The 17,895-nt window shown below is 41.0% G+C and overlaps 1 protein-coding gene across 1 annotated transcript in view; it reads right to left on the bottom strand.

Annotated features, from left to right (window-relative positions):
* Positions 1–17,895, bottom strand: part of LOC137309877 (NACHT, LRR and PYD domains-containing protein 5-like) — a gene marked incomplete at its 5' end in the record, with an annotated part of 115,776 nt that overhangs the window by 43,504 nt on the left and 54,377 nt on the right. The gene's annotated exons all lie outside the window — the stretch shown is intronic.

Genomic DNA, 17,895 nt, shown 5'->3' with positions numbered 1-17,895 from the left:
TCTCCATCTCAATCCCTTCATATGATGTCTCTATCTCTATCCCTTCATATAATGTCTCCATCTCTATCCCTGCATATAATGACTCCAAAGCTATCCCTGTATAGAATGTCTCCATCTCAATCCCTGCATAAAATGTCTCCATCTCTATCCCTGTATATAGTATCTCCATCTCTATCTCTGTATACAATGTCTCCATCTCTAACCTGAAGACAATTTCTCCATCTCGATCCCTTTATATAATGTCTCCATCTCAATCCCTGGATATATTGTCTCCATCTCAAACCCTGTAGATAAAGTCTCCATCTCCATCCCTGCATATAATGACTCCAAAGCTATCCCTGTATAGAATGTCTCCATCTCAATCCCTGCATAAAATGTCTCCATCTCTATCCCTGTATATAGTGTCTCCATCTCTATCCCTGTATACAATGTCTCCATCTCTATCCCTGTATATAGTATCTCCATCTCGATGCCTGTATACAATGTCTCCATCTCTATCCCTGTATACAATGTCTCCAACTCTATCCTTTTAGATAATGTCTCCATCTCTATCCCTGTTTCCAATGTCTCCATCTCTATCCCTGTATATAGTATCTCCATCTCGATCCCTGCATAAAATGTCTCCATCTCTATCCCTGTATATAGTGTCTCCATCTCTATCCCTGCATACAATGTCTCCATCTCTATCCCTGTATATAGTATCTCCATCTCGATGCCTGTATACAATGTCTCCATCTCTATCCCTGTATACAATGTCTCCATCTCTATCGTTTTAGATAATGTCTCCATCTCTATCCCTGTTTCCAATGTCTCCATCTCTATCCCTGTATATAGTATCTCCATCTCGATCCCTGTATATAATGTCTCCATCTCTCTCGCTGCATACAATGTCTCCATCTCTATCCCTGTATACAATGTCTCCATCTCTATCCCTTTATATAATGTCTCCATTTCTATCCCTGTGTACAATGTCTCCATCTCTATCCCTTGATATAATGTCTCCATCTCAATCCCTGTGTACAATGTCTCCATCTCTATCCCTGCATATAATGTCTCCATTTCTATCCCTTTTTACAATGTCTCCATCTCTCTCCCTGTATACAATGTCTCCATCTCTACCCTGAAGACAATTTCTCCATCTCGATCCCTTTATATAATGTCTCCATCTCAATCCCTGGATATATTGTCTCCATCTCAAACCCTGTAGATAAAGTCTCCATCTCCATCCCTGTATATAATGTTTCCATCTCTATCTCTGTATATAATGTCTCCACCTATATCCCTTAAAAGAATGTTTCCATCTCTATTCCTTTATATAATGTCTCCATCTCTATCCCTTTATATAATGTCTCCATTTCTATCCCTGTATACAATGTCTCCATCTCTCTCCCTGTTTACAATGTCTCAATCTCTATCCCTGTATATAATGTCTCCATCTCAATCCCTGCACATATTGTCTCCATCTCAATCCCTGTAGATAATGTCTCCATCTCGATCCCTGTATATAATGTTTCCATCTCTATCTCTGCACATAATGTCTGCACCTCTATCCTTTTATATAATGTTTCCATCTCTATCCCTTGAAATAATGTCTCCATCTCCGTCCCTGTATATTGTGTCTCCATCTCTAGCCCTGTATATAATGTCTCCATCTCTATCCCTGTACACAATGTCTCCATCTCTATCCCTGTATACAATGTCTCCATCTCTATCCCTGAAAACAATGCCTCCATCTCTATCCCTGTATACAATGTCTCCATCTCTATCCCTGTATATATTATCTCAATTTCTACCGCTGTACATATCACAATCTCTATCTCTGTTTATAATGTCTGCATCTCCATCCCTGCAGAGCGTCTCCATCTTTATCCCTCTATATATTGTCTCAATCTCAATCCCTGTATGTAATGTCTCAATCTCTAAACTTGTACATAATGTCGCCATCTCTATCCCTGCATATAACATCTCCATCTCTATCCCTCTAAAGAAGTTCTCCATTTCTATCCCTTTGTATAATGTCTCCATCTCTATCCCTTTATATAATGTCTCCATCTCTCTCCAAGTACATAATGCTTCCATCTCTATCCCTGTATATATTGTCTCCATCTCCACCCTTATATATAATGTCTGCATCTCTATCACTGTATTGTGTCCCCATCTCGATCCCTGTGTATAATGTCTCCATCTCTATCCCTGTGTATAATGTCTCTATCTCGATCCCTGTATCTAAGGTCTCCATCTCCATCCCTGTATATGATTTCTCCATCTCTATCCTGTACATATGTCTCCATCTCTATCTCTGTATATAATGTCTCCATCTCTATCCCTTTATATAATGTCTCCATCTCTATCCGTGTATATAATGTCTACATCACTATCCATGTATATGGTGTCTCCATCTCTATCCCTGTATATAATGTCTGCATCTCTATCCCTGCAGAGTGTATCCATCTCTATCCCTCTATATATTGTCTCCATTTCTTTCACTCTATGTAATGTCTCCATCTCTATCCCTTTATATGATGTCTCCATCTCTATCTCTTTAAAGAAGGTCTCCATCTCTATCCCTCAAAAGAAGGTCTCCATCTCAATCCCTCTAAAGAAGTTCTCCATCTCTATCCCTCTAAAGAAGGTCTCCATCTCTATCCCTCTAAAGAATGTCTCCATCTCTATCCCTCCAAAGAAGGTCTCCATCTCTATCCCTCTAGAGAAGGTCTCCATCTCTATCCCTGTTTATAATTTCTCCATCTCTACCCCGGTATATAATGTCTCCATCTCTATCCCTGTATATAATGTCTCCATCTCTATCCCTGTATAAAATATCTCCATCTCTATCTCTGTATATAATGTATCCATCTCGATCTCTGCATATAATGTCACCATCTCTATCCCTGTATATTTCGTCTCCATCTCTATCCCTGTATATATTATCTCAATTTCTACCGCTGTACATAATATCACAATCTCCATCTCTGTTTATAATGTCTGCATGTCTATCCCTGTTGAGTGTTTCCTTCACTATCCCTCTATATAATGTCTCCATCTCTATCTCTGTATATAATGTCTCCACCTATATCCCTTAAAAGAATGTTTCCCTCTCTATCCCTTTATATAATGTCTCCATCTCTATCCCTGTATATAATGTCTCCATCTCTATCCCTGTATATAATGTCTCCATCTCTATCCCTGTATACAATGTCTCCATCTCGATCCCTGTATATAATGTTTCCATCTCTATCTCTGCACATAATGTCTGCACCTCTATCCATTTATATAATATTTCCATCTCTATCCCTTGAAATAATTTCTCCATCTCCGTCCCTGTATATTGTGTCTCCATCTCTATCCCTGTATATAATGTCTCCATCTCTATCCCTTTATATAATGTCTCCATCTCTATCCCTGTATACAATGTCTCCATCTCTATCCCTGTATATATTATCTCAATTTCTACCGCTGTATATATCATAATCTCTATCTCTGTTTATAATGTCTGCATCTCCATCGCTGAAAAGCGTCTCCATCTCTATCCCTCTATATATTGTCTCAATCTCAATCCCTGTATGTAATGTCTCAATCTCTAAACTTGTACATCATGTCGCCATCTCTATCCCTGCATATAACATCTCCATCTCGATCCCTTTATATGATGTCTCCATCTCTATCCCTCTAAAGAAGGTCTCCATCTCAATCCCTGTTTATAATGCCTCCATCTAAATCCCTGTATATATTATCTCCATTTCTATCCCTTTGTATAATGTCTCCATCTCTATCCATTTATATAATGTCTCCATCTCTCTCCAAGTACATAGTGCTTCCATCTCTATCCCTGTATATATTGTCTCCATCTCCACCCTTATATATAATGTCTGCATCTCTATCACTGTATTGTGTCCCCATCTCGATCCCTGTATATAATGTCTCCATCTCTATCCCTGTCTATAATGTCTCTATCTCAATCCCTGTATCTAAGGTCTCCATCTCCATCCCTGTATATGATGTCTCCATCTCTATCCTGTACATAATGTCTCCATCTCTATCTCTGTATATAATGTCTCCATCTCTATCCCTTTATATGATGTCTCCATCTCCATCCGTGTATATAATGTCTACATCACAATCCCTGTATATGGTGTCTCCATCTCTATCCCTGTATATAATGTCTGCATCTCTATCCCTGCAGAGTGTATCCATCTCTATCCCTCTATATATTGTCTCCATTTCTTTCCCTGTATGTAATGTCACCATCTCTATCCCTCTAAAGAATGTCTCCATCTCTATCCCTCCAAAGAATGTCTCCATCTCTATCGCTCTAAAGAAGGTCTCCATCTCTATCCCTCTAAAGAATGTTTCCATCTCTATCCCTCCAAAGAAGGTCTCCATCTCTATCCGTCTAAAGAAGGTCTCCATCTCTATCCCACGAAAGAAGGTCTCCATCTCTATCCCTGTTTATAATTTCTCCATCTCTACCCCGGTATATAATGTCTCTATCTCTATCTCTGTATATAATGTCTCCATCTCTATCCCTGTATATAATGTCTCCATCTCTATCTCTGTATATAATGTCTCCATCTCTATCTCTGCATATAATGTCACCATCTCTATCCCTGTATATTAAGTCTCCATCTCTATCCCTGTATATATTATCTCAATTTCTACCGCTGTACATAATATCACAATCTCCATCTCTGTTTATAATGTCTGCATGTCTATCCCTGTTGAGTGTTTCCTTCACTATCCCTCTATATATTGTCTCCATCTCTATCCCTGTATGCAATGTCTCCATCTCTAAACTTGTACATAATGTCCCCATCCCTATCCCTGCATATAAGGTCTCCATCTCTATCACGCTAAAGATGGTCTCCATCTCTAACCCTCTAAAGAAGGTCTCCATCGCTTTCCCTGTTTATAATGTCACCATCTAAAGCCCTGTATATATTGTCGACATCTCTATCCCCGTATATAATGTCTCCATCTCTATCCCTGCATATAGTATCTCCATCTCGATCCCTGTATACAAAGTCTCGATCTCTATCCCTGTATACAATGTCTCCATCTCTATCCCTGTATACAATGTCTCCATCTCTATCCCTGGAAACAATGTCTCCATCTCTATCCTTATATATAATGTCTCCATCTCGATCCCTGAAAACAATGTCTCCATTTCTCTCCCTGTATACAATGTCTCGATCTCTATCCCTGTATACAATGTCTCCATCTCTATCCCTGTACATAATGTCTCCACCTATATCCCTTAAAATAATGTTTCCATCTCTATCCCTTTATATAATGTCTACATCTCTATCCCTTTATATAATGTCTCCATCTCTATCCCTGTACACAATGTCTCCATCTCTATCCCTGTATATAATGTCTCCATTTCTATCCCTGTATACAATGTCTCCATCTCTCTCACTGTTTACAATGTCTCCATCTCTATCCCTGTATAAAATGTTTCCATTTCTATCCCTGTATATAATGTCTCCATCTCTCTCCCGGTTTACAATGTCTCCATCTCTATCCGTGTGTACAATGTCTCCATCTCTATCCCTTTATATAATGTCTTCATTTCTAACCCTGTATACAATGTCTCAATCTCTATCCCTGTATATAATGTCTCCATCTCAATCCCTGCACATATTGTCTCCATCTCAATCCCTGTAGATAATGTCTCCATCTCGATCCCTGTATATAATGTTTCCATCTCTATCTCTGCACATAATGTCTGCACCTCTATCCATTTATATAATGTTTCCATTTCTATCCCTTGAAATAATGTCTCCATCTCCGTCCCTGTATATTGTGTCTCCATCTCTATCCCTGTATATAATGTCTCCACCTCTATCCGTGTAGATAATGTCTACATCACTATCCCTGGATATGGTGTCTCCATCTCTATCCCTGTATATAATGTCTGCATCTCTATCCCTGCAGAGTGTATCCATCTCTATCCCTCTATATATTGTCTCCATTTCTTTCCCTGTATGTAATGTCTCCATCTCTATCCCTTTATATGATGTCTCCATCTCTATCTCTTTAAAGAAGGTCTCCATCTCTATCTCTCAAAAGAAGGTCTCGATCTCAATCCCTCTAAAGAAGGTCTCCATCTCTATCCCTCTAAAGAAGGTCTCCATCTCTATCCCTCCAAAGAATGTCTCCATCTCTATCCCTCCAAAGAAGGTATCCATCTCTATCCCTCTAGAGAAGGTCTCCATCTCTATCCCTGTTTATAATTTCTCAATCTCTACCCCGGTATATAATGTCTCTATCTCAATCTCTGTACATAATGTCTCCATCTCTATCCCTGTATATAATGTCTCCATCTCTATCCCTGTATATAATGTCTCCATCTCTATCTCTGTATATAATGTCTCCATCTCTATCTCTGCATATAATGTCACCATCTCTATCCCTGTATATTAAGTCTCCATCTCTATCCCTGTATATATTATCTCAATTTCTACCGCTGCACATAATATCACAATCTCCATCTCTGTTGACAATGTCTGCATGTCTATCCCTGTTGAGTGTTTCCTTCACTATCCCTCTATATAATGTCTCCATCTCTATCTCTGTATATAATGTCTCCACCTATATCCCGTAAAAGAATGTTTCCATCTCTATCCCTTTATATAATGTCTCCATCTCTATCCCTTTATATAATGTCTCCATTTCTTTCCCTGTATGTAATGTCTCCATCTCTATCCCTTTATATGATGTCTCCATCTCTATCCCTCTAAAGAATGTCTCCATCACTATCCCTCCAAAGAAGGTCTCCATCTCAATCACTCTAAAGAATGTCTCCATCTCTATCCCTCTAAAGAAGGTCTCCATCTCTATCCCTCTAAAGAATGTCTCAATCTCTATCCCTCCAAAGAAGGTCTCCATCTCTATCCCTCTAAAGAAGGTCTCCATCTCTATCCCTCTAAAGAAGGTCTCCACCTCTATCCCTCTAAAGAAGGTCTCCAACTCTATCCCTCAAAAGAATGTCTCCATCTCTATCCCTCCAAAGAAGGTCTCCATCTCTATCCCTCTAGAGAAGGTCTCCATCTCTATCGCTGTTTATAATTTTTCCATCTCTACCCCGGTATATAATGTCTCTATCTCTATCTCTGTATATAATGTCTCCATCTCTATCCCTGTATATAATGTCTCCATCTCTATCCCTGTATATAATGTCTCCATCTCTATCCCTGTATATATTATCTCAATTTCTACCGCTGTACATAATATCACAATCTCCACCTCTGTTTATAATGTCTGCATGTCTATCCCTGTTGAGTGTTTCCTTCACTATCCCTCGATATTTTGTCTCCATCTCTATCCCTGTATGTAATATCTCCATCTCTAAAATTGTACATAATGTCCCCATCTCTATCCCTGTATATAAGGTCTCCATCACTATCACGCTAAAGATGGTCTCCATCTCTAACCCTCTAAAGAAGGTCTCCATCGCTTTCCCTGTTTATAATGTCACCATCTAAAGCCCTGTATATATTGTCGCCATCTCTATCCCCGCATATAATGTCTCCATTTCTATCCCTTTATATAATGTCTCCATCTCTATCCCTGTATACAATGTCTCCATCTCTATCCCTGTATATAGTATCTCCATCTCGATCCCTGTATACAATGTCTCCATGTCTCTCCCTGTATACAATGTCTCCATCTCTATCCCTGTATACAATGTCTCCATCTCTATCCTTTTAGATAATGTCTCCATCTCTATCCCTGTATACAATGTCTCCATCTCTATCCCTGTATATAGTATCTCCAGCTCGATCCCTGTACACAATGTCTCCATTTCTCTCCCTGTATACAATGTCTCCATCTCTTTCCCTGTATCAAATGTCTCGATCTCTATCCCTGTATACAATGTCTCCATCTCTATCCCTGTACATAATGTCTCCATTTCTATCCCTGTATACAATGACTCCATTTCTATCCCTGTATTCAATGTCTCCATCTCGATCCCTGTATACAATGTCTCCATTTCTATCCTTTTATATAATGTCTCCATCTCTATCCCTGTTTCCAATGTCTGCATCTCTATCCCTGTATATAGTATCTCCATCTCGATCCCTGTATATAATGTCTCCATCTCTCTCCCTGTATACAATGTCTCCATCTCTATCCCTGTATACAATGTCTCCATCTCTATCCCTTTATATAATGTCTCCATCTCTATCCCTGTATGCAATGTCTCCATCTCTATCCCTGTATATAATGTCTCCATTTCTATCCCTGTATACAATGTCTCCATCTCTATCCCTTTATATAATGTTTCCATCTCAATCCCTGTGTACAATGTCTCCAACTCTATCCATGTATATAATATCTCCATTTCTATCCCTTTTTACAATGACTCCATCTCTCTCCCTGTATACAATGTCTCCATCTATATTCCTGTATACAATGTCTCCATCTCTATCCCTTTATATAATGTCTCCATCTCTCTCCCTGTATACAATGTCTCCATCTCTATCTCTGAAGACAATGTCTCCATCTCAATCCCTGTATATATTGTCTCCATCTCAAACCCTGTAGATAAAGTCTCCATCTCCATCCTTGTATATAATGTCTCCATCTCTATCTCTGTATATAATGTCTCCACCTATATCCCTTAAAAGAATGTTTCCATCTCGATCCCTTTATATAATGTCTCCATCTCTATCCCTGTATACAATGTCTCCATTTCTATCCCTGGAGATAAAGTCTCCATCTCTCTCCCTGTATACAATGTCTCCATCTCTATCTCTGAAGACAATGTCTCCATCTCAATCCCTGAAAATATTGTGTCCATCTCAAACCCTGTAGATAAAGTCTCCATCTCTATCTCTGTATATAATGTCTCCATCTCTATCTCTGCATATAATGTCACCATCTCTATCCCTGTATATTGAGTCTCCATCTCTATACCTGTATATATTATCTCAATTTCTACCGCTGTACATAATATCACAATCTCCATCTCTGTTTATAATGTCTGCATGTCAATCCCTGTTGAGTGCTTCCTTCACTATCCCTCTATATAATGTCTCCATCTCTATCTCTGTATATAATGTCTCCACCTATATCCCGTAAAATAATGTTTCCATCTCTATCCCTTTATATAATGTCTCCTTCTCTATCCCTTTATATAATGTCTCCATTTCTTTCCCTGTATGTAATGTCTCCATCTCTATCCCTTTATATGATGTCTCCATCTCAATCACTCTAAAGAATGTCTCCATCTCTATCCCTCCAAAGAATGTCTCAATCTCTATCCCTCCAAAGAAGGTCTCCACCTCTATCCCTCTAAGGAAGGTCTCCATCTCTATCCCTCTAAAGAATGTCTCCATCTCTATCCCTCTAAAGAAGGAATCCATCTCTATCCCTCTGGAGAAGGTCTCCATCTCTATCCCTGTTTATAATTTCTCCATCTCTACCCCGGTATATAATGTCTCTATCTCTATCTCTGTATATAATGTCTCCATCTCTATCCCTTTATATAATGTCTCCTTCTCTATCTCTTTATATAATGTCTCCATTTCTTTCCCTGTATGTAATGTCTCCATCTCTATCCCTTTATATGATGTCTCCATCTCAATCACTCTAAAGAATGTCTGCATCTCTATCCCTGTATATAGTATCTCCATCTCGATCCCTGTATATAATGTCTCCATCTCTCTCCCTGTATACAATGTCTCCATCTCTATCCCTGTATACAATGTCTCCATCTCTATCCCTTTATATAATGTCTCCATCTCTATCCCTGTATGCAATGTCTCCATCTCTATCCCTGTATATAATGTCTCCATTTCTATCCCTGTATACAATGTCTCCAAATCTATCCCTGTATATTAAGTCTGCATCTCAATCACTGTATATTAAGTCTCCATCTCTATCCCTGTATATATTATCTAAATTTCTACCGCTTTATATAATATAACAATCTCTACCCCTGTTTATAATGTCTGCATCTCTATCCCTGTAGAGTGTCTCCATCTCTATCCCTCAAAATATTGTCTCCATCTCTATCCCTCTATATTATGTCTCCATCCCTATCCCTTTTGTATGATGACTCCATCTCTATCCGTCCAAAGAAGGTCTCCAATCTCTATCCCTCCAAAGAAGGTATCCATCTCTTACCCTCTAATAAAGGTCTCCATACCTTTCCCACAAAAGAAGGTCTCCATCTCTATCCCTCTAAAGAACGTCTCCATCTCTATCCCTCTAATGAAGGCCTCCAACTCTAGCCCTCTAAAGAATGTCTCCATCTCTATCCCTCTAAAGAAGGTCTCCATCTCTATCCCTGTTAATAATACCTCCATCTAAATCCTTGTATATATTGTCTCCATTTCCATCCCTGTTCATAATGCATCCATCTCTATCCCTGTATATAATGTCTCCATCTCTATCCCTGTATACAATGTCTCCATCTCTATCCCTGTACATAATGTCTCCCTCTCTATCTCTGTTTCCAATGTCTCCATCTCCATCCATGTATATAATGTCCCCATCTCTATCCCTTTATATGATTTCTCCATCTCTATCCCTTTATATGATGTCTCCATCTCTATCCCTTTATATGATGTCTCCATCTCTATCCCTTTATATGATGTCTCCATCTCTATCCCTTTATATGATGTCTCCGTCTTTATCCCTGTATGTCACGTCTCCATCTCTATCCCTTGATATAATGTCTCCATCTCTATCCCTGTATATATTGTCTCCATCTCTTTCCCTGTTTATAATGTCTCCATCTCTATCCCTGTTTATAATGTTTCCATCTCTATCCCTGTTTATAATGTCTCCATCTCTATCCCTGTTTATAATGTCTCCATCTAAATCCCTGTATATATTGTCTCCATCTCTATCCCTGTTTATAATGTCTCCATCTAAATCCCTGTACATATTGTCTCCATCTCTTTCCCTGTTTATAATGTCTCCATCTCTACCCCTGTATATAATGTCTCTATCTCAATCCCTGTATCAAATGTCTCCATCTCTATCCCTGTATCTAATGTCTCCATCTCTATCCCTTGATATGATGTCTCCATCTCTATCCCTTTATATGATGTCTCCATCTCTATCCCTTTAAGTGATGTCTCCATCTCTATCCCTTTAAGTGATGTCTCCATCTCTATCCTTTTATATGATGTCTCCATCTCTATCCCTTTTTATGATATCTCCATCTCTATCCCTTAATATGATGTCTCAATCGCTATATCCAAGTATTATCTCCACCTCTATCCCTGTATACAATGTCTCCATCTCTATCCCTGTACATTAAGTCTCCATCTCTATCCCTGTATATATTATCTCAATTTCGACCGCTGTATATAATATCACAATCTCTATCTCTGTTTATAATTTCTGCATCTCTATCCCTGTAGAGTGTCTCCATCTCTATCCCTCCATATATTGTCTCCATCTCTATCCCTGTTTGTAATGTCTCCATCTCTAAACTTGTACATAATGTCCCCATCTCCATCCCTGTCTTTAATGTCTCCATCTCTATCCCTTTATATGATGTCACCAACTCTATCCCTCTAAAGAAGGTCTCCATCTCTATCCCTCGAATGAAGGTCTCCATCTCTATCCCTGTTTATAATGTCTCCATCTCTTTCCCTATATATAATGTCTCCATCTCTATCCCTGTATACAAAATCTTAATCTCTATCCCTGTTTACAAAGTCTCCATCTCTATCCCTGTATCTAATGTCTCTATCTCAATCCCTGTATCTGATGTCTCCATCTCTATCCCTGTATATAATGTCTCCATCTCTATCTCTGTTTCTAATGTCTCCATCTCTATCCCTTTATATGATGTCTCCATCTCTATCCTTTTATATGATGTCTCCATCTCTATCCCTTTATATGATGCCTCCATCTCTATCCCTTTTTATAATGTCTCCATCTCTATCCCTGTTTATAATGCCTCCATCTAAATCCCTGTATATATTGTCTCCATCTCTATCCCGGTATCTAATGTCTCCATCTCTATCCCTGTATATAATGTCTCCATCTCTATCCCTGTATATAATGTCTCCATCTCTATCCCTGTATATAATGTCTCCATCTCTATCCCTGTATATAATGTCTCCATCTCTATCCCTGTATATACTGTCTCCATCTCCATCTCTTCATATAATGTCTCCATCTCTATCCCTGTTTATAATGTCTCCATCTCTATCCCGGTATCTAATGTCTCCATCTCTATCCCTGTATATAATGTCTCCATCTCTATCCCTGTATATAGTGTCTCCATCTCTATCCCTGTATATAATGTCTCCATCTCTATCTCTGTTTCTAATGTCTCCATCTCTATCCCTTTATATGATGTCTCCATCTCTATCCTTTTATATGATGTCTCCATCTCTATCCCTTTATATGATGCCTCCATCTCTATCCCTTTTTATAATGTCTCCATCTCTATCCCTGTTTATAATGCCTCCATCTAAATCCCTGTATATATTGTCTACATCTCTATCCCGGTATCTAATGTCTCCATCTCTATCCCTGTATATAATGTCTCCATCTCTATCCCTGTATATAATGTCTCCATCTCTATCCCTGTATATAATGTCTCCATCTCTATCCCTGTATATAATGTCTCCATCTCTATCCCTGTATATACTGTCTCCATCTCCATCTCTTCATATAATGTCTCCATCTCTATCCCTGTTTATAATGTCTCCATCTCTATCCCGGTATCTAATGTCTCCATCTCTATCCCTGTATGTAATGTCTCCATCTCTATCCCTGTATATAGTGTCTCCATCTCTATCCCTGTATATAAAGTCTCCATCTCTATCCCTGTATATAATGTCTCCATCTCTATCCCTGTTTATAATGTCTTCGTCTCAATCCCTGTATATAATTTCTTCGTCTCAATCCCTGTATATAATGTCTCCATCTCAATCCCTGTATATAATATCTCCATCTCTATCTCTGTTTATATTGTCTCCATCTCTATCCCTTGATATGATGTCTCCATCTCAATCCCTGTATATAATGTCTCCATCTCTATCTCTGTTTATAATGTCTCGATCTCTATCCCTATCACTCTGACTCCGTCTCTCTTTTCTTTTGATTGATGTTTCCTTCCCTCTCTGCCTCTCTCTTACAATATTTCTCGTTCCATTTCTGTATTTTTTTTATCTCTATCACTATCTGTTTAACTACCTTTATCTTTCTCCCTCTCCCCTCTATTTTTTTCCTCACTGTATATCTCAATTTCTCCCTCTCTTTCTCCCTCTCTTTCCATCACTTTTTTTTTCTGTATCTCTCTCTGTTTCTGTCTCTATCTTTCTGTCTCACTCTTCCTATCTATCTCTCCATTTCTATTTTTCTTTTCATTGATATTTTTCTCTTTCGGTCCTTCTATCGCTGACTGTTGCTTTGTCTTTCTTGCTGTATCTGTCCATCTATCTGCCTTGTCTGCCTCTGCTTCTCTCTCTCTATAATGGGAAGTGAAGAGTGGGGCATTTGGAAAATTATCAAAATAAGGAAACCCAGTGATTGTGGTTAGAAGCGCAAGATAATGAAATCAAGTGAATACAACATCAGTAAAACCACATGTACATCATAGAATCTTACAGTACAGAAGGAGGTCATTCAGCCCATTGAAAAGTGCTGGCTCTTTGAAATGGGTATCAAATTAGTCCCATGCCCCACCTCTTTCCCCAAGGCCTGCAATGTTCTCCCTTTAAAGTATTTATGCAATTCCCTTTTGAAAGTTGCTATTGAATTTGCTTGCACCTTTCAGGCAGTGTATCAAGAGATTCTTAGAGACTGTTAGCTGAAGTTGAAGCTCATGAAAGTGAGGGTAAATTATTGACCTGGTTAGGAAATTGGCTGAGCGGCAGGAGACAGAAAGTAGGGATAATGGGCAGGTACTCAAATTGGCAGGATGTGACTCGTGGGGTCCCACAGGGATCTGTGTTGGGGCCTCAACTATTCACTGTATTTATTAATGACTTAGATGACGGGACAGAGAGCCACATATCCAAGTTTGCCAATGACACAATGATAGGCAGCATTGTAAGTAGTGTAGATGGAAGCATAAAATTACAGAGAGATATTAATCGAAAAGTGAATGGGCAAAACTGTGGCAAATGATTTTCAATTTAGGCAAGTGTGAGGCCATCTACTTTGGACCTATAAAGGATAGATCAGAGTACTTTCTAAATGTAGAAAAGCTTGAAACAGTGGCTGTCCAAAGAGACTTAGGGGTCCATGTACATAGATCATTAAAATGTCATGGACAGGCACAGAAAATAATCAAAAAGGCTAATGGAATGCTGGCCTTTCTGTCTAGAGGACTAGAATACAAGGGGGTAGAGGTTATGCTGCAGCTATACAAAGACCTGGTTAGACCACACCTGGAGTACTGTGTTCAGTTCTGGGCACCGCACGTTCGGAAGGATATACTGGCCTTGGAGGGAGTGCAGCGTAGATTTACTAGAATGATACCTGGTCTCCAAGGGTTAAATTACGAGGAGAGATTACACCAACTAGGGTTGTATTCCCTGGAATTTAGAAGATTAAGGGGTGATTTGATCGAAGTTTTCAAGATATATATATATTTTTTTTATTCATTCACGGGATGTGGGCGTCGCTGGCGAGGCCGGCATTTATTGCCCATCCCTAATTGCCCTAGAGAAGGTGGTGGTGAGCCGCCTTCTTGAACCGCTGCAGTCCGTGTGGTGACGGTTCTCCCACAGTGCTGTTAGGAAGGGAGTTCCAGGATTTTGACCCAGCGACAATGAAGGAACGGTGATATATTTCCAAGTCGGGATGGTGTGTGACTTGGAGGGGAATGTGCAGGTGGTGTTGTTCCCATGCGCCTGCTGCCTTTGTCATTCTAGGTGGTCGAGGTCGCGGGTTTGGGAGGTGCTGTCGAAGAAGCCTTGGCGAGTTGCTGCAGTGCATCCTGTGGATGGTACACACTGCAGCCACAGTGCGCCGGTGGTGAAGGGAGTGAATGTTTAGGGTGGTGGATGGGGTGCCAATCAAGCGGGCTGCTTTATCTTGGATGGTGTCGAGCTTCTTGAGTGTTGTTGGAGCTGCACTCATCCAGGCAAGTGGAGAGTATTCCATCACACTCCTGACTTGTGCCTTGTAGATGGTGGAAAGGCTTTGGGGAGTCAGGAGGTGAGTCACTCGCCGCAGAATACCCAGCCTCTGACCTGCTCTTGTAGCCACAGTATTTATATGGCTGGTCCAGTTAAGTTTCTGGTCAATGATGACCCCCAGGATGTTGATGGTGGGGGATTCGGCGATGGTAATGCCGTTGAATGTCAAGGGGAGGTGGTTAGACTCTCTCTTGTTGGAGATGGTCATTGCCTGGCACTTATCTGGCACGAATGTTACTTGCCACTTATGAGCCCAAGCCTGGATGTTGTCCAGGTCTTGCTGCATGCAGGCTCGGACTGCTTCATTATCTGAGGGGTTGCGAATGGAACTGAACACTGTGCAGTCATCAGCGAACATCCCCATTTCTGACTTTATGATGGAGGGAAGGTCATTGATGAAGCAGCTGAAGATGGTTGGGCCTAGGACACTGCCCTGAGGAACTCCTGCAGCAATGCCCTGGGGCTGAGATGATTGGCCTCCAACAACCACTACCATCTTCCTTTGTGCCAGGTATGACTCCAGCCACTGGAGAGTTTTCCCCCTGATTCCCATTGACTTCAATTTTACTAGGGCTCCTTGGTGCCACACTCGGTCAAATGCTGCCTTGATGTCAAGGGCAGTCACTCTCACCTCACCTCTGGAATTCAGCTCTTTTGTCCATGTTTGGACCAAGGCTGTAATGAGGTCTGGAGCCGAGTGGTCCTGGCGGAACCCAAACTGAGCATCGGTGAGCAGGTTATTGGTGAGTAAGTGCTGCTTGATAGCACTGTCGACGACACCTTCCATCACTTTGCTGATGATTGAGAGTGGACTGATGGGGCGGTAATTGGCCGGATTGGATTTGTCCTGCTTTTTGTGGACAGGACATACCTGGGCAATTTTCCACATTGTCGGGTGGATGCCAGTGTTGTAGCTGTACTGGAACAGCTTGGCTAGAGGCGCAGCTAGTTCTGGAGCACAAGTCTTCAGCACTACAGCTGGGATGTTGTCGGGGCCCATAGCCTTTGCTGTATCCAGTGCACTCAGCCGTTTCTTGATATCACGTGGAGTGAATCGAATTGGCTGAAGACTGGCTTCCGTGATGGTGGGGATATCGGGAGGAGGCTGAGATGGATTATCCACTCGGCACTTCTGGCTGAAGATGGTTGCAAACGCTTCAGCCTTGTCTTTTGCACTCACGTGCTGGACTCCGCCATCATTGAGAATGGGGATGTTTGCAGAGCCTCCTCCTCCCGTTAGTTGTTTAATTGTCCACCACCATTCACAACTGGATGTGGCAGGACTGCAGAGCTTTGATCTGATCCGTTGGTTGTGGAATCGCTTAGCTCTGTCTATAGCATGTTGCTTCCGCTGTTTAGCATGCATGTAGTCCTGAGTTGTCGCTTCACCAGGTTGGCACCTCATTTTTAGGTACGCCTGGTGCTGTTCCTGGCATGCTCTTCCACACTCCTCATTGAACCAGGGTTGATCCCCTGGCTTGTTGGTAATGGTAGAGTGAGGAATATGCCGTGCCATGAGGCTACAGATTGTGCTGGAATACAATTCTGCTGCAGCTGATGGCCCACTGCGCCTCATGGATGCCCAGTTTTGAGCTGCTAGATCTGTTCTGAATCTATCCCATTTAGCACGGTGGTAGTGCCACACAACACGTTGGATGGTGTCCTCAGTGCGAAGACGGGATTTCATCTCCACGAGGACTGTGCGGTGGTCACTCCTACCAATACTGTCATGGACAGATGCATTTGCGACAGGTAGATTGGTGAGGACGAGGTCAAGTAAGTTTTTCCCTCGTGTTGGTTCGCTCACCACCTGCCGCAGGCCCAGTCTAGCAGCTATGTCCTTCAGGAACTGATAGGGTAGATAGATCTATGTACATGGACCCCTATGGGGTGGAATGGGCAGACACGTGGCAGATGAAATTTAACGCGGAGAAATGCGAAGTGACATATTTTGGCAGGAAGAACGAGGAGAGGCAATATAAACTAAATGGTACAATTCTAAAGGGGGTACAGGAATAGAGAGACCTGGGGGTATATGTACACAAATCATTGAAGGTGGCAGGACAGGTTGAGAAAGCGGTTAAAAAAGCATACGGGGTCCTGGGCTTTATAAATAGAGGCACAGAGTACAAAAGCAAGGAGGTTATGATGAACCTTTATAAAACACTGGTTCGGCCACAACTGGAGTATTGTGTCCAGTTCTGGGCAACACACTTCAGGAAAGATGTGAAGGCCTTAGAGAGGGTGCAGAAGAGATTTACTGGAATGATTCCAGGGATGAGGGACTTTAGTTACGTGGATAGACTGGAGAAGCTGGGGTTGTTCTCCTTGGAACAGAGAAGGTTGAGAGGAGATTTAATGGAGGGATTCAAAATCATGAAGGGTTCAGATAAAGTAAATAAAGAGAAACTGTTCCCATTGGTGGAAGGGTCGAGAATCGGAGGACACAGATTTAAGGTGATTGGCAAAAGAACCAAAGGCGACATGAGGAAAAACTTTTTTTTTTAAATGCAGTGAGTATTGATGATCTGGAATGTGCTGCTTGAAAGGGTGGTGGAGGCAGATTCAATCATGGCTTTCAAAAAGGAATTGGATAAATACTTGAAGGGAGAATATTTGCAGGGCTACAGGGAAAGAGCTGAGGGAATGGGACTCACTGGATTGCTCTTGCAAAGAGCCGGCACAGGCTCGATGGGCTGAATGGCCTCCATCTGTGCTGTAACCATTCTACGATTGTAATGCACCCCATTTAAAATTGTACCGTTTAGTTTAT

The sequence above is a fragment of the Heptranchias perlo genome, unplaced genomic scaffold (assembly GCF_035084215.1).
Source record: "Heptranchias perlo isolate sHepPer1 unplaced genomic scaffold, sHepPer1.hap1 HAP1_SCAFFOLD_188, whole genome shotgun sequence".
NCBI lineage: Eukaryota > Metazoa > Chordata > Chondrichthyes > Hexanchiformes > Hexanchidae > Heptranchias > Heptranchias perlo.
This window is presented reverse-complemented; position numbering and strand designations above follow the sequence as displayed.